This window comes from Elephantulus edwardii, unplaced genomic scaffold, assembly GCF_000299155.1.
Source record: "Elephantulus edwardii isolate Elephantulus edwardi_28Jun2011 unplaced genomic scaffold, EleEdw1.0 scaffold00106, whole genome shotgun sequence".
NCBI lineage: Eukaryota > Metazoa > Chordata > Mammalia > Macroscelidea > Macroscelididae > Elephantulus > Elephantulus edwardii.
The window spans coordinates 3052053-3070130 of record NW_006399856.1 but is presented as its reverse complement, the minus strand read 5'-3'; the positions used below and the strand labels follow the sequence as shown (position 1 = coordinate 3070130).

The 18078-nt window shown below is 45.4% G+C and overlaps 1 protein-coding gene and 1 pseudogene across 1 annotated transcript in view; one reads left to right on the top strand and one right to left on the bottom strand.

Moving 5' to 3' along the window:
* Positions 1–18078, top strand: part of IGFBP2 (insulin-like growth factor binding protein 2, 36kDa) — a 44826-nt gene that overhangs the window by 16945 nt on the left and 9803 nt on the right. The window lies entirely within an intron of this gene.
* LOC102867589 lies at positions 5583–8597 on the bottom strand (annotated as a pseudogene).

The following is an 18078-nucleotide window of genomic DNA, read 5'->3' as shown; positions in this document are numbered from 1 at the left end:
AATCGGGATGGGTGTGTCAGAGGCGTTGCGGTTGGCGCAGGATAGAGCAGGGTTTAGGGCTCTTGTGCATAGGGTCGCTATGAGTTGCAAATGACTCGACGGCACATAACAACAACAACAGCAACCATCGAGTCAGAACTGATTCATAGCTGACCCCCCCACTGTGTTTGCAGAGGCGCTAAACCATATGGCCTCATGGTTCGATGCTGTGCTGCAGTCACAAAGGTACTCAGTTCAAATTCCCCAGCTACTCCTCAAGCAAATGATGGGCACTCTCTTCCCCTGCAGTTTGCTGCCTCTGGAAACGTGCTGGAAAGTCACCATGGGTTGGTTCACGACAACAAACAACAAATCACAGAGGGGAAGTTTTCCAATTTTCTGTAGAGCAGCTGGTGGATTCGAACTGACGATCTTTGCATTAGCAGCACAACTCCTTACCACCAGAGCTCCCTAGTCAGTTTATAGCGTGCAGCTTAACTTGAATAAAATGTAACTACATGGCCATGGAGTCAACTCACAGTTGACCCTCCCATGGATTTTTCAAAGGACTTTCACTCAAAGGTCACTCATCTTTCTCCTGTGGAGTGGTTAGTGGATTTGAACCACTAGAGATGAGGACTTTCTATAGACTAGGCTACCAGAACACCCAAACTTATTTGGATTGGCATTTTGTGCTTTTGAAAGGCTATAATGAATCCCAGAGAAGAGTCAATGGTTAAGGTGTTCCCACAGGGCAGACTTGATGTCATTGTCATTCTGTAGGCTGCTTCCAATAGCTGATGCCCCACTGTGGACACCTGAGGCTCCAGGCATTGTGGTTCTCTCTGGGAAGGAACCATTCTACTTGTGCCTGGTTTGATTTATTGCCTCTTAAGCCCGGAGAGTATATACCCGAGGAAGACAACTGATGTGATGAATTGGTGATGTGACAAAATAGTGAACTTTTCGTTAAAACAAACAAAAAAAAAAGAAATGCACAGTGACCTATTTAAAGACACTTATTTATATTCAGGACGCTTGTTGTGCTGGCTTGAGAGTGTGACTCGGCAGTCCTGGGCATCTTTGCAGGTCTGTGATTTCTTTGTCATCCTCTGAGTTTCACTGGGCAGCCCTAGAGTGTCTGGGTGTCTGGGAGTGGTCTTGTGGGGATGGAGAAGCAGCCAGCAGAGGAGAGGGGGCAAGGGACAGGTGAGTAGATTTCAGTGTTCCTGTGGAATCTGGGTTAAAGCATTATATCCTCAGATCTGGGTGCAGAGGCACTTGTTTGAATTTGGGCCCTGGGAAGGACACATCCTTCCTGTCCTTTATTATTTTTCTGTTTTCTTAGTGTCTTTTACAGTCCCTGGGGCAAGGCAGTAGAAGCACTTGAGATATACAACTCCTAGCCAAAATGCTGGGGGTTGAGGCCACCCAGAGGTGCCTACGAAGAAAGTCCTGAAAGTTTTGTAAGATTGGCCCTAGAACGGCCAGTGGAACATGGTTCTCTGACACACACGAGGCCACCATGAGTTAGGATCAAATAGATGGCAACTTTTTTTTTGTTGTTTAATTTTCTGATTTTCACATGGCAGCTCTTGCTGCTGTGAGGCCTAGATCATTAGGGACAGACCAGGAAGGTGAGGAAATAATTAATAAAACAAGATACTATAGAGGAAGCACTAGGCAATGAGACATAACTGTATATTTAAATACAGTTGTGGTTGCCTAGTGGTAAGAAACTGTGCTGCAATCCCAAAGGCTCATGGTTCAAATCCACCAGCTGCCCTACAGGAGAAGATGGGCAATCTCTGGTGCTTTTAACTATCTCTGAAAACCCTCTGGAGAGTCAGCTATGGGTCAGTTCTGACTGAATGGTATACAATCATAAATACAGTTGTTGTAACCTCTGTGACATGCTTATTGATCCTAAAGAGAAACAAATGAATTTAAAAAATTGATTATTAACTAAAAAAAAAAAACCAACCCCAATTTACAGAGAGGTGTTAACTCTAAGGCAAATAAGTGGGAGTCTCCTCTGCCTTTGGACCAGATCTTTCAGGAAAATTGTGATGTTGAACGACTAGGATTTTCTAGGAGGGATCTCTTTTGACATTCTTTAGTCTTAGAAGAAAACACAATTTCTTTTTTTTTTAAATTTAGTTTATTTTTCATTTCAATGAACATCTACAGAGATTTTGGAATTCCATTCATTCATTGTTGCACCCTTCTCCCCGCACAAACACCCCCCCCCTTTGCTCCTCTCCTTGAAAAGCAAAAGAAAAACTCCCTCATTGGTACATAATCCCCCAAACACAATTTCTTCCACCTACAAAGTAAATTCAGCACTCGGAATGTGTCCTTTTCTGTTTTCCTTTTGTTCAGGCAAAGTTTCACTTAAATCTCTGTTGAAAATGCTTTAGTTCTCTGGTGCAGCTATAACAGAAATCACTCAAGTGGCAAAGGAATTTGTTCACAATTTAGGATGCTAAAAGTCTGCAGTTTTAATCTAGGGGAAGCCTCTCTGTGGAGGCCCTGGAGGCAGGTTCTTGTCTTTCCCATTCCTTGGTAATCTTCGGGTGGCATGGCATTTATCTTCCTCTACTTCCGCTCTCACCTGCTTGCTAACCATTGCACTTTTTTTGTGTGTGTGAGTGTGATTCTAGTTTTTTATTTTGTTTCAGAGATGGGCAAGGCATCTGTATTTTTCTAGTGTATCTTCTTTTATTTTTTTAAATTTTATTGTATTATTTTTACGTGTACCGTCAAATCAGGGAGATTGCTCCCTCCTTCTCCAGCAGAGCATCTGGTGGAATTGAACTGCGTACTTCTGGGATTGCAGTGCAGCGTCTTGCCACTAGGCCACCAGAGCTCCCTTTAGTGTATCTTCTTAACAATTAACCAAAGTGGAAGGCTACTTGTATATAAAAGGCAAAGGTAAAGAGGTCATTATGATTGTCAAACAGGGAATTTGCATTCCCAAATAAATTGTTGTTGTTGTTATGTGCTGTTGAGTCGTTTGCGGCTCATAGTGACCCTATGTACAAGAGCCCTAAACACCGTTCTATCCTGTGCCAACCTCACTGTCTCAAACACATTCATTCTCACCACTCCACTCACAGAATCGACCCATCTCATCGAGGGTCATCCTCTCCTTCGCCATCCCTCCACTCTCCCAAACATGATGTCCCTCTCCAAGAACCAGTCCCTCCTTGCAACATGCCCAAAGTATGTCAAATGAAGCTTCAGAATCCTTGACTCTAGGGAACATTCTGGCTTCACCCTCTCCAGGACAAACCTGTTTGTTCTCCTAGCTGTCCATGGTATATTCAACACTCTTCTCCAGCACCACAACTCAAAGGCATCAATTCTCTTTCTGTCATCCCTATTCACTGCCCAACTCTCCGATGCATAGCATGTAATTGCAAAGACTATAGCCTGGGTCAGGTGCACCTTAGTCTCCAGCCTGACGTCGTTGCACTTCAGTACTCTTGAGAGGTCCCTCACAGCTGACTTTCCCAGTGCAATTCGTCTCCTGATTTCCTGGCTGCTGTTACCAAGTGTGTTGATTGTGAAACCAAGTAAACGAAAACTGTTAACTATCTCAATCTCTTCACCATCCATACTGATGTTGCCAATTGGCCCAGTGGTGAGAATCTTTGTTTTCTTGATATTGAGCTTTAGTCCATATTGAAGACTGCAGTCCTTGACCTTCTGCAGCAAGCACTTCAGGTCCTCCTCACTTTCAGTGAGCAGGGTTGTGTCATCTGCATAACGCAGGTTGTTGACGATTCTTCCACCAATCCTGATGCCACATTCCTCCTCGTACAGCTCAGCATCTCTGATGATCTGTTCTGCATACAGATTGAAAAGGTATGGAGACAAAATACATCCCTGACGGACCCCTTTCTTGATTTTGAACCATCCAGTGTCTCCCTGCTCTGTTCTGATGACTGCTTCTTGGTCCAAGTGTAGGTTTCGCATTAGCACAATCAAATGTTCTGGGATTCCCATTCTTCTCAGAGTCAGCCATAGCTTGTGATCCACACAAATAAATTATCCTACAAAAATACCAGACTTGCTCTTCCAAATACTTATACTGGTTAAAAAAAGTTTTAAAAAAATTCACATTTTAAGAAACAAATCTGTAGGCTGGTATAGCAAGTTAAAAGCATCATTTTTACAAGCTAAGTAAGTCCTTCAAATAAATATTTTACACAAATTTTTGTTTTTTAAAAAAAAATAGGTCAAGTATTTACCCTCTGTTTGATTCACTTAAGAGGCCATTTATTCAGCTGACATTAAACGCAGATGATATGCTGCAATACGATTCTGGTCCCTCTGGATCCACGGGAGGGGTGGTTTCATGACTTTCCCTCACACACAAATCTGTGGATGCTCGAGACCCTTAAAACGGCACAGAACATATGCACATAATCCTGTATAGTTTATCTCTAGATAACTTATTATACTCAATATAAATGCTATATAAATAGCATTTTATAATGTCTCTTAGATAGCATAAGGGGGATTTAACTACTAACTTGCTTTTTAGGAACCATGTCCCCCACCCCTCACACTAAGCCAGGGTGTACAAGCACAAGCAGCAAACAAGATTTGAGGTGAGCAATGCTCAATGGACAAGCGCTGGAGAGAGACTGAGGGTCTGGGAAACGCCAGGGGCCACAGCAGAGCACACCTGTGAGTTCATTTGCATGGATTCTGTGTAGACCATGGTGTGTGGCAAACTCAAGTTGCAGCTTCTGGACTTTTTTTTCACCCTGAATATTTCCGATCTGTTGTTCATGGGCGGCATCCCCAGATGCAGAGCCGGCAGAGAAGGAGGGCCAACTGCACATGGATGTCTGAGGCTCCATTCTCACACGTGCATATCACAGACATGTGGAATTGTTAACACTGCTGAGTGGACTTCCAAAAGTCGTTTTACCCTGTAAAAATCCTCTAACCTACTGTGAAGTAAACTGAAAAGAGGAAATAGAAATACTTTGACTAGAGCAGACATCTGCATTTTAAAAATTAAAAATGACAGTGCTTTTAGGTCTTTGAAAAATTAGCGATCGTGAGATTCAAATCAACACTGCTTACAAAATATCTGAATATCTAAAGCATAGGAATGAATGGACATCATAGAACTCTGTCTTCTGGCTGGTCTAGTCCTCTTGTTTGATTCTATTCTAAGTTTTATGTTATTATCTTTTAAAGATTGACATTTTATAAAATAAAGTTATCAGCTTTTTTGTTCTAGTAGCCAACTTCAAAACCAAACAACAACAAAAAAACCAACCACAAAACAAACCAGCAAAAACACATAGACCCTTCCGTAGCTATTCTTACTTATAAGGCTAGTCTGAATTTTATTGTGTAGTGACATTTCCATTAACACTGTGCTAAAAATAAAATTGACTGCTTTATAGTTTTGTCCACAAAATTCAAATATCTTATTGCTAAAATATTCCAAAATGAATCCAGTAAACACTTTCAATTTCTGAGAGAGATGAATCCAACACTTTTATCAAATACAACTTGACTGAGCTGAGGACAGCTAGGTCAGAAACCCTGAAAACAAAAGCCAATCATTCCAAGTCCTAAAACACCAATACTTTCCAGCCAGGATAGAAAAACGCGCATCCAAAGTGGAGAGAGCCTCAGGACTGATCAAGTAACCAATCGAAAACCACTTCTCTATTATTGGAGCTGATTGGCCCTTGGAGCTTGAAGTTCCCGCCTTCGTTAGGATTGGTGGCTCCGAGAGTCACAGCTTCGATGTCAAATGTGACCGTGGATCCAGATGTAACTGCAGGTAACTGGTTAGTCATTTCTTTTCCATTTCCAAAAGCAGCTCCATTTGTACTAACGCACACAAGCTTGGTCCCGCCGCAGAGAGTCATATCCATTGTTTTTCTGCACGCAATCCTATACTGTCCCTTTTGTCAGGCTGTCCTACAGTTTCAACTCTGAAATGTTAGTGTCTACCCGCGGAAATAAGTTGGGGCACTGGAGTAGAGAACACCCGATGAACTGGAATCATTTTGGGGTGTTATATTTATTCAACTGCTCAGACTGTACCCCTCAAAGCCAGCTGTCCATTCATGAGGCACCAGCGTGGAATGCCCTGTCTAGAGGACACTCCATGGACTCCACTCCTGCCGGCAGTCGCCACGGCGCAGACTCTGAACTGATAATCAACTTTGGGGTCTATGTGCAATACGATGAACTCCATCTCAGGCCTGACGTATGTGTATACATCCTCCAAGTGATTTGAAGTACATTTACGGAACTGGAGTCTGTAATCTTGGGCTGTGAAGTCGTCATCAACATTGCACCATTGTACTGTGATGCCGCCAGGTTTCTCTATGAGCTCTTCGATCTGCACTGGTGGGTGCGATGCCACTGTTCCATGGTTAAAAATGTGGTCTTTCACGATGTTAAGAACTGAGTCATCCAAGTGAGCAGACAAACACATCCACCAGTAAAGGCACTTCTGGTACGCTATCATCTGAATGTGGGAGGCCTTTTTGGTGAAGTTCCACAGTTTCTCATTCTGCTCTCCTATTCCACCAAGAATGGCCATCTCACCTTCTCGAACCAAGTCCTCAGCAGTGTTAACTCCATGCTCTGTGAGCTTCTGACAGTCATCGAGTGGCGTAATGGTCTCCTGTTCAATGGTGTCCACCTCTTGCAAAAGGGTTACCAACCGCTCATCCAGGAGCTTTTCAGGGGTTCCTTTTAAATGATGAAGATGCTGTTGAAGGACATCCCTTGTCTGTGAAGCACTTTCTTTTATCTGCCTCCGCGCTTCCCGCAGCCCCTGCGGCCTCTGGCCCAGCTCGCGCAGGGTGCGCTGCCTCCACGTTCTCGCCGGCCTCCTGCAGCAGCAGCCCGGGGTTCCAGCTCCATGGCCCGCCTTGTCCCGGTGCGCGGCCGGCGGCTGCGGGCAGGCTCCTGTCCGTGCCTGGTTCCTGCCTTTGCCGAGCTCCTGCCAGTGACCATTGCACTTTTATATCTCAAAAATCATTTTAAAACACACGCTCTGGTGAACTCTGGTGGCCTAGTGGCAAGAAGCTGCACTGCAATCTCAGAGGTGCAGGGTTCAAATCCACCAGAGGCTCTGCTGAAGAAGGAGGGACAGTCTTCTCCTTCTGTACTGATTTGATGGTACACACATTAAAAAAATAAATAAAAAGAAAACAACAATAAAAAAACAACACATGCTTCAATAATGTTTCACGAACACAACAAAGAGAACTTGTCCTCAAATGGGATTCTGCTTACTATATGAAGATTTACAGTACTTGTCTTTTGGGGCACACGATCCAAGCCATAGTAGAAATGAAGACCAAGTTGGTGTTTTTAAAGCAGCTTCCATCATACAGAAGAGAAAGCCTTTTGTGAATGGATTAGGCTCGCATGTTGTGGAAGAACGTTGGGTCCAGTGACAAATGTGTTTGCCTGGTCATATCCTATGAACCCTACTAATTCAATCAAGTAGCCTTTTGGACACTTAATGTTCACTTTGTCCCTCCTCCATCATCCTCAGAAGGTTTCTTGTTTAACAGGACAATCTGCCTCTTTCTTGGCTGCAACTTGTTTTAATTGTACAAGCAAATTTGCCACTTGTTCTCATTCTTTCTCATGGAACTTTTGGGCCACTCCTAGTCTGAATTTCTTCTGTGTCAGTGTGAGGTTGTTTCTTGCTTTGTTTTCAGAGAATCTGAACACTGGCACCTTTCTGGTGAGCATCTGTAGCCCCGGGCACCCCCTCCAGTCTGTTCCCTCTGGTGCCACCTATAGCCCTGTGGACTGGACTGGTGTTAGCTCATGCCTTCCCATTCTCTGGACGAACTTTCCTGATTCCGTTCATTTTCTCTTCTTCATCCTGTGACCTTCTTCATCCTCTGATCTTCCTCCAGTACTCTTGAGTGATTTCTCCATTCTTTGTGGTGTAGAAAACTGGCTGGGAGCCTGTGGTCCGGCTGCCTGGTGGCCAGATGACCTTGGTAAAGTTGACTTTGTCACTGGTTAGCCCTCTTCCAGCCACTTAAGCTGCCAAGGACACCTCAAGTTTATGGCCACCCCTGCTTGATATGAGGAGAGGAAAGTGTGGAGGGAGTGAGAGAGGTGACTTTTTTAAAAAAGTGAAAACAATGTTTAAATAAATGCACAAGTGTAGTCACATCCGTGTACCACCTAGGCCTGAGAATAACTCATAGTTTGTTACATTTGCCACCAGTGTTTCTAGAAAGTAAAACACCCCTGATAACTCTCCCCACCAGCCTCTGGCCTGCATTCTTTGAGTATGCATCTTTTTTTTTTTTTTTAAAGTATGCGTCTTTTTTGCTTAAACACATTTTGTGTGCTGTAGACAATTTTAAAAACCAAATGAGTTGAATTGATTGCAGTTCACAGCAGCGGCAAATGTGTCAGAGCAGAATGGCACTCCCCAAGGCCGTGGAGGGCTAATTTTTCAGAAGTAGGTCACCTGGCCTTGATTCAAAAGTACTATTGGTTTGCCATGTCTGTGGGCAGTCAGTGTGTAAAAGCCTTTTGTTTGGCAGCCCTGTGTGTGAATTGCTTATCTCACCTCGAGCCTTTGTGTACATTATGGATGCCTGTTTCTACCACTGTTCTCTGGAAAGAAATTGAAAATGTATGCAGAAGGTTCCATTTTACAATTTTTTTTTCAAATAAATGTTACATTTTTGAGATCTTCCATTGATACCAGCAGTCAAGAAATCAAAAGCTAAATTGCATTAGGAAAATCTGATGTCAAGGACCTCTCCAGAGTGCTGAAGAGCAGTTATGTCAGGTTAGAGTCCAGGGTTTGCCTGATCCAGGCCATGGTCTTCGGAATTACTTGCTGTGCATCAGAGAGCTGGACAATGACCAAAGATGACGGAAGAAGAATTGCCTTTGAGTTGTGGTACTGGAGAAGAGTATTAAACATACCGTGGATTGCCAAGAGAAATAACAGGTCTGGCTTTTGAAAACCCTATGAAAATTAAACAAAGAGCATAGTTAATAGTAGTGTAATGGTAGAGTCCAGATTGGAAGTTAGTTGAGATGAGGAAAATCAATAACAAACATAATTTCACAGTTGGTACACGGGTGGCTGCTGCAATGGGCTCTTGTGTGTCAGGAAGTGTGAGGATGGCGCAGGACAGGACTGGGTTCAGATCTTTTGATCATAGGGTCGCCAGGAGGGACTAATCCTTGCAGAAGGACATCATGCTTGGATAGGTGGAGGGACAGCACAAGAGAGGAAGACCCTGGATGAGATGAGTTGTCACAGTAGCCAGGGTAATGAGAGTAGATGTGTCAGGGACAGTGAGATTGGCTCAGTGTAGAGCAGAGTTGAGAGCTATTGTGCGTCGTGTTGCTGTGAGTCGTTAATTTGACGGCACATAACAACAACATAAATAGTGCTCTCATGAGCATTTTTGTGCATCTGCCCCGTGTATATCTAGATGAGAAAAAGGCAGTTGTTGAGTCAGCCGTGTTCTCCCCCTTCCCATAGCACCTGGCTCACATTTGCACCAACTCACATTTTCACTTGGAATTTTTGGTACCTCGCTCACCGATGCCAGATCCCCAGGTGGTGTTAGTTGAACCACTAGAAAAATGACAGGGACTCAGGGAAGGGAATGCATGCTGACTCTGCAGTTTGCTATTTTGAGGTCAGTCTCTCCTGGCATTTCAAGGACAGCATGCCTTGGAAGGCCCCCGAGGACCTTGGGCAAGTTTGAGTGTGTTTTTGTTTTCTCCAACTGTCTGCCGCAGCGCTGACCCTCCGCAGGTCTGTGCGATCCCAGGAGTGAGCCTGGTGTTTATAAAGCAGCGTCTCCGAGCACTGGGCCAGGGAGGCTGTGGAGGGACTGAGCTGCTTTCTGCTTATCCAGGGGGAGCAAAGATGAGAGTATGAGGAGAGGGAACACTCCAGAAACTTATGGGAGCTTGGCCGAGAGAAACCCCTCAGTGTGCATCTGAGAAGACATTTGTGTTGGCTTGTGAACTCAGAAGTCTGGGTAGAAAGTGGCCATGAAGCTGCATCTTTGTAAAATCTATGCATGAAGCTCTGTCACTTGAAAAACTGTTCTTCCACCAACAGGAAATCCATCAGGAAATATGGACTAGAGAGAAGCAGAAATGAATGGAGATCTTGGAAATGCCTGAGTTTGAAGGAAGTTGTTAAAAACAGACTAAAAAAAAACAACACAAAAACCCAAACCAAAATACATATAGACTATCTCTAAATGGGTGAAAATCTAAACCTGTTACCCTTCAGCTGATGACTCTTGTATTTCAGAGTAGAACCGTGTTTTGTAGGGTTTTCAGGAATTGATCTTTATGAAAGTGGATTGCCAGGCCTTTCTTCCAAGGTGCCTTTGGGTAGGTTCAAACCACCAACCATTTTGTTAGTTGATGTTATTGACAAGTGTTTAATCTGTATCACTTAGTGAGCTCCTCAGATGATTTCAGTGTGTGTGTGTGTGTGGGGGGTGTTCGGGGGCTACATTGGAAATGCCTGATTAAGGTATTGAACCAAGAACTTTGTTGCAAGAGAAAACCTAAAAGAACCAGAGTTGGGTTGGAATGGAGGGGGCTAATTGGCCAGAAGGTTGCTTTTTCTGCTTTTCCTACAAAGCTACACCTCCTATAGTGATTTCCTTCATGGGTAATGGCAGGGGAATTCATGGTACAGGATTCACCTTCATTGTGAGAGACTCAGGTATATTCCTGACCTGTGCATATAAAGTGTAATCAACCCCCTGCTGTCATCGAAGACTTTGGTGTTGCCCCGATACTGAGAATGTGTTTCAGGGAGGCTTTCAGATTTACAGAGACTAGGGAGCAAGTCAGCCTGTGGGAACACAGTGAATGATTTGATCTAGAATAGTTTGAGTGGCTCAGGCCAGGGAGGCATCTTGTTCCATTTTGGGTAGAAACACCATGGGGAACTCTTGTGGCCTAGTGGTAAGAAGGTGCACTGCAATCCCAAAGGCACGTAGTTCTGATCTACCAGCTGCTCTGCACAAGAAGGGTGGGTAATTTCTTGTGTAGTTAAACTGCTTTTGAAAACCCATTGGAGGTCTAGCTATGGATTGGTTCCAACTTGACGGCACACAGCACCCTGAGATAAGTCTGTCCTCCATGGTAGCCACTTATCACCACAATAGGGGTGGTGGTCTATACCTGCTAGACCTTTCCCCCCGTTATGGTGGCCATGGTGCATGGAGAGGACCCCACTGTGAAAGGCCAGAACCTGGGTGACTTATGAATTTATAACACCGAGGAGGCTGTTCCCAGTCATTGCTCTGGCCACAAGAGGCATTCCCAAGTGGAGGAACGAACTTCTTTTGTTTGAAAACTCTACCTGGAGCCCCAGGGGGTTTTCTCCCAGCATAGAAGGACCTTTCTTGTCCTCTTTGCCATGAAGGCTGCTGGCTTTGCTTGGCCGCATTCCTAGGGAGCAGGAAGAATGAGATGTGCCTTTAGTGTGAAGCTGCTTGTCCGCAGGGGGGTGTCTGTGAACCAGCTGAAGAAAGTGATTGTGTTGGGATGTGACCTGGGTACCACCCTGCTCCATGGCACATACACACGTGTCTGCCAGAATTGCACAATCCTTGCATCCCAGTGTGAGACGTCGTTGCCAGGGGATGCCTCTGACCTTCTCAAGAAAAGGTGAGGATGCAAGAAGCAAGAACAAGCTCCCCAAGGGCTCTTTTGAGTTACACTCCAGCCAGGGAGTAAGGGCCCTCTGTCCTGTTCACTCCGTCTAGCTGGTGTGTCATGTGTCCCCTCTCACTCCCTAGCATTGCAACATTGAACTAGCTGGGGAGTGGGCTACAATACTAAGCACAGCAGACACACTTTTCATTCCTTTTAGCAAAAGCCACATGTGATGGTGGGGAGTTTACCTGTGCAGCCTGCCTCACCTGAACATACATACACAGCTGTTCGGACTGCATCTGTCTCGTCAAGGTGTCTGTGGACACCTGAGTTCTAGACGGTACCTTGAGTAGCCCGGCAGACCTTTCTCCACATCTCTGTAGTTCTGTTTTCTAATCTGAGTCATGAGAAGCCTCAGCCTTACCTGATGATTGCAGTGCACGGCAGGTGGGAAAAAGGAAACTGGACATACTGGAAGTTTCTGAAGAAATTTCATCCTAAAACCAATCATCCTCCTGCCATTCTTCTCTTTCCCCTAAATGTAAACAAAGTTAATTCGGGCAAAGACATCCTGATTAATGACTTCATCAAATGGTAAGAGAGATAGGATACACAGCAATATTTCTATAATCAGTGAGTATGTAATTCATGTTTTTATACTAGAAGAGTGTGTAATCCACAAAACCAAGCATTAGCAGAGTTAGTCAAATTAAGAGTGTAGCAGAACTTTCTTATGACTCATTCTCCATCCCTCCCCTGTGCCCTTGACTGATGTACTGATAAGCAGTTACTCTTTCTCTGTTTTATTTAAGTTCCATTCTTTTCTTTCCCTATTTGTCTTCACATATCTCCTTACACTTGATTTTTACCCCCCACACTGTGACTTTAAGTGATAATACTACCGTATCATGTTTAAATAACCACCTTTACTTAAGTAGGGTGATTATTCCTGTGTTTTCAGACTTGAGAAATTAGAGCTCAGAAAGGTTAAAGAATTTAGGCAACATCTGGGGCAGTTATTAAGTGGCACGATAAGAACTGGAATTCAGGACTCTTAAGACCCGGTGTTTCTGCTGCTTTGTTTACGAATGACTTTCCAGTGCCCTAGGTTAGAGAAGTTGTCCAGGGAGGTGGGCAGGGGGGTGGTTAATTGTTACAATTTTCACCAACATACTTCAAGGTTAAGTGTATTGAACAAAGGTGACTGTCGTGTTCTCCTTCTAGGCATGTTGGAAACAGGGAAAGAGCCTATGTTCCACGGACCTGCTCCTTCACATCAATTCGTGAAAGTCTTGGAATGCTACCATTTGCAATGTTATTACCTGTTGATTCTGGAGGGAATGATGAGTTCAGAATGAGATAATTTTAGGAGCCACTAGGTGGCTCAAACAGTTAGACACTTGATTACTAACCCAAAGGTTGGTAGTTTGAACTCATTCAGACACGCTGTGAGAATCCTCTGGTTAGTTCTGCTGTGCTTTGCACATGAAGTTGCCATGAATTGGATCAGATCTGTTCTGAGTAGTATCATCAACAACAGGGTGCCTCCTGTTTTTGTATTTCTAGATAGTGATAAGGGGAGAAGGCTGGAAGTGGTTAGGGCTTGTACAGAATTAAGATAGGAAACATGTTGACCCGTTAGGAAGAGGCATGACGGATTTGGGGGAATGTCTCCTTATTTCATCATACTTTAAGATGCTGCCCTGGACGTGCTCACCAAGTTGTGCCAAGAAATCTGGAGAACGACCACATGGCCAACTGACTGGAAGAGATCGATATTTGTTCCTATCCCAAAGAAAGGTGACCCAACCGGATGTGGAAACTACAGAACAATTTCACTGATTTCACATGCAAGCAAGATTTTATTTTACTGAAGATTATCCAAAAACAACTGGAACAGCACATCAACAGAGAACTACCAGAAGTCCAGGCTAGTTTCAGAAGGGGTCGTGGTACTAGTGATATTGTAGCTGATGTTAGATGGATCTTGGCTGAAAGCAGGGAATACCAGAGGAATGTCTATCTGTGTTTCATTGACTATGCAAAGGCATTTGACTGTGTAGATCATAACAAACTGTGGCTGACTCTGAGAAGAATGGGAATCCCAGAACACTTGATCCTTCTAATGCGAAACTTATACTTGGACCAGGAGGCAGTCGTCAGAACAGAACAAGGGAACACTGCATGGTTCAAAATTGGGAAGGGCGTACGCCAGGGATGCATCCTATCTCCATACCTTTTCAACCTATATGCAGAACAGATTATCCGGGAGGCTGGGCTCTATGAGGAGAAATGTGGGGTCAAGATTGGTGGATGAATTATCAACAATCTGCATTATGCAGATGACACAACCCTGCTTGCTGAAACTGAGGAGGACCTGAAGTGCCTGCTGCAGAGTGTCAAGGACTGCAGCCTACAATATGGATTGAGGCTCAATGTCAAGAAGACAAAGATTCTCACCACTGGACCAATTGGCAGCATCAGGATGGATGGTGAAGAGATTGAGATTGTACACAGCTTTAGTTTGCTTGGCTCCATAGTCAACAGTCTTGGCACCAGCAGCCAGGAAATTAAAAGGCGCATTGCCATGGGAAAGTCTGCTGTTAGGGACCTCTCCAAAGTGCTGAAGAGCAGTGGTGTCTCTCTGGAGACTAAGGTGCATCTGATACAGGCCATGGTCTTCGCAATCACCTGTTATGCATCAGAGAGTTGGACAATGACCAAGGAGGATAGAAGGAGAATTGATACCTTTGAGCTGTGGTGCTGGAGAAGAGTATTGAGGGTACCATGGACTGCTAGGAAAACAAACAGATTTGTCCTGGAGAGGGTTAAACCGGGTGGCTCCTTGTAGGCAAGGATTCTGAGGCTCCGTCTAACTTACTTTGGACATGTTGTGAGGAGAGACCAGTCCTTAGAGAGGGACATCATGCTTGGGAGGGTGGAGGGACGGCGCAGGAGAGGAAGGCCCTCTATGAGGTGGATTGATTCAGTGACTGCGATAACTGGGATGGGAATGTCGGAGTCAGTGCGATTGGCACAGGACAGAGCGGAGTTTAGGGCTGTTGTACATAGGGTCACTGTGAGTCGCAGGCGACTCGACGGCACATAACAACAACAACAACATAAGCGAGAGGGAACCAGAGCTTGCTTTCACAATGCTGGGGCTTAACTTGCCAGCGGTACTTAAATTTTCCTAGAGCTGGGATCACCTTGCCATTTTGATGAATGAAGCACTGCAGTTAGGGCGTTGCAGTAGGAGAACAGGAATTTCTCTGGGAGACCTTGACCTCCATCAGGGTTATAACTCGGAGGTTAAGAGAAAGGTCAGAGATGATTCAGGTAGTAGAACCGTCTCAGGAGTTCCTCTTCAGGTGAAACACGAGCACCTTTTCCTTCTGTGTGTGCTTCCAGCCATAGTGGAGACGAGCAGTCTTAGCCCAAGCCTGGGGCAGGTGAGGCAGCCTCCCGGAAGGGAGGGGCCCGGTTAGTTTCTGAGAGTCCACCAGGCTTCCTGTCTGCTGAGGAGGTGGTTCTAGATCCCTGGGGCTTCTATCCCCTCTACATGTGAGTGGACGGCCAAGTCTCAGACATTGTAGAATTGAGGGCACCAGGCATTCTTTCTGCCTCACTTGACCCAAAGCCAGCGGAACAGGGTCAAGTGAGAATGGAGGAGCAGGGATTCTGCTTCTAGGGGCATCACAGCTGGAAAAGAGGATTGGCTATGGGCCTCTGTTGTTGTTATGTGCTGTCAAGTCACCTGCAACTCATAGCTACTCTATGTACAATAGCCCTATCTTGTGCCAATCTCACTGCCTCCAACACACCTACCCCCATCATCCCCGTCCCTGAATCAATCCACCTCATCAAGGGTCTTTCTCTCCTGAGGTGTCTCTCTACCCTCTCAAGCAGGATGTCCGTCTCCAGGGACTGATCCCATCTTGCAACATCTCCAAAGTATGTCAGATGAAGCTTCAGAATCCTTGGCTCCAAGTAGCAGCCTGGCTTCATCCTCTCTAGGACGAACTTGTTTGTTCTCCTAGCAGTCCATGGTATATTCAGTACTCTTCTCCAGCACCACAGTTCAAAGGCATTCACTCTCCTATCATCCCTAATCATTGTCCAGCTTTCTGATGCATAGCAAGTACTTGCAAAGACCATGACCTGTATCAGGTGCACCTTAGTCTCCAGAATGACATTGTTGCTCTCTGTTTGATCCTGGCTGGTTTAGGAAGGAAGCAAGTAAACTTTTCTCCTTACAACAGGGGGAAAGTGGGGCCTTCTTAGCACCTTGGCTTATCCTCTTTGTTTTTTTCCTCATGGGCCTATATTTGTGAGGACAAGCTAAGGAGAGCCTAGGACTGTTCCATCCCACAGCTAGATGCACAGAAACCTATTAGGGATGGGAAACACCAGTAGATCTGACTAGAGGCCGAGGCAGTAGGAATGGGAGAGAATTCCCATCTGCTGTGCCAACATCTGCATCATGCTTTGGAGGTTAGTTCCAAGAAGATGAGGGATTTATCTGCATCAGTTCAGTCCGCTCCTATTTGTTTTGGCTTATCTCAGATTTTCCCAAGTCCTTCTCCCCCAGCCTCCTGCTCTCTACTTCTGGTGGCCATCTGAAGAAGGAATGGGGAATCTCACAACCACAAGTTGGCCGCAGCTGCTTGACCCAGCACCATAGGCTGGCCCCATGCAGACATGGGGAGCAGTAGGGGCAGAGCAAAGGCTCCGCAGCAAGGCAGGGGGACTCAGATCCTCATTCCAGGGAAACTTGGCAGAGAGCTGAGCAGGAGGAAGACAGAATACTTGCATGGGGCCCCTGGATGTCTGCTTGCTCTCAGCCTCAGGGAACAGGAAGGGGAATAGGGAGGCGGTTCTGATCGAACCCAGTGGAACAGAGCCACTGCCCAACCTGGATGCTAAGTCAACCAAACTTGCCCTTCCCTGCAAGTGGTGGTGGGGCTGCTGGGGGCTGGAATGAATCTGTGCTTGGTTACTTTTGGAGTCCTTGCAAAGTGGTGATGCAAACGTTGAATGCGTTGAGCTGCTGATGGACAGACTGAAAGTTCGGGTCCACTCACTTCTCTCCAAGAAAAGCCGTGTGGTCTATTCCTGAAAAATGCAGTTCTGCTCTGATGCATGTGAGACCGCTCAGCCATGGCAATGGGTTGGTTTTTGGTAATTATACTTTTGGTAAAACCTAGACTGGAAACCCAAGCATTGAAGACTCTCTTTAGGGTCACTATGAGTCGCCTGCAACTTGAGGACACTTAACAATAGCATCAACATAGAGAGATCAGCTGGCCCAGTGGACAGAAAGCGATGCTACCAAGTCAAAGGTGGGTGACTTGTAATCCGCAGCCCTCGGGCCTGTCTTTCATTGTTTTTGTTCAGACATTCCTCTAGGTCGTATAGCCCTGGTGTACAAGTTGCCGTACAGCGGTAACTTGTGGTTGCTGTGAGGCTGAACACTGTGACACTGATGTGTCAAATGTGTTAATGGCTGGTTACCCAATGTGGACAGAGAGTGGGGTGGAGCTCCCCGATTAAAACAAGCTTGGAAGGAGGAGTGGCATCCACTTCCATAATAGCTTGCCTCTGGAAACCCTGTGAACCTGGAGAGAGGATGAGAGACACCCAAGCGTTGAGGACTCTCCTTCATAGGGTCACTGTGAGTTGCCTGCGACTTGAAGGCACTTAACAACAACAACAACAACAACAAAACCTAAACTGCCTCTAAGTCCAGGTTGTTCTAGATAGAATTGTCCAGGTTTCTGAGGGTTGTTCATTTACATTTTTGTTTCTCTGATGTTCAATAATTTGGACACTTTGGGCATGTTATGTACTGTAGAGTCAGAATGGACCATGGCTGACCCTCCAGTGGCTTTTCAGAGGCAGTTACTCACATGGGAGGAGACTGCCCATCCTTCTCCTGTGGAACAGCTGGCGGCCTCAAACCGTGTGCCTTCAGGATTGCAGCGCAGGTTCTTGCCACATCGTGCTGGGAAAGGTGGAGAGCCAGGGAAAGAGGAAGACCCTCAAAATGATGACTTGATGCCGTGACTGTAACAATGGGCTCAGGCATATCAAAGATGGTGAGGATGGATGGCACAGGGCAAGGTTCAGATCTGCGGTCCTAGAGTCGCTATGCATCGTAGTTGACTTCAGCTGCACCTAACAATTTGGGTGGCAATGTCTTTCTAATCTTGCTTACTGGGAAATTTTACTCCCTCCCCCTTTTATTATGCCCTCAAATCATCATCATTATTATTATTCTTGCTTATGTTATAAAATAGCAGATTCCTCAGAGGCCACTGGTATGGCTGTTGTTGTTGTTATGTGCCGTCGAGTCGTTTCCGACTCATAGCGACCCTATGCACAACAGCTCTAAACCCTGCTCTATCCTGCGCC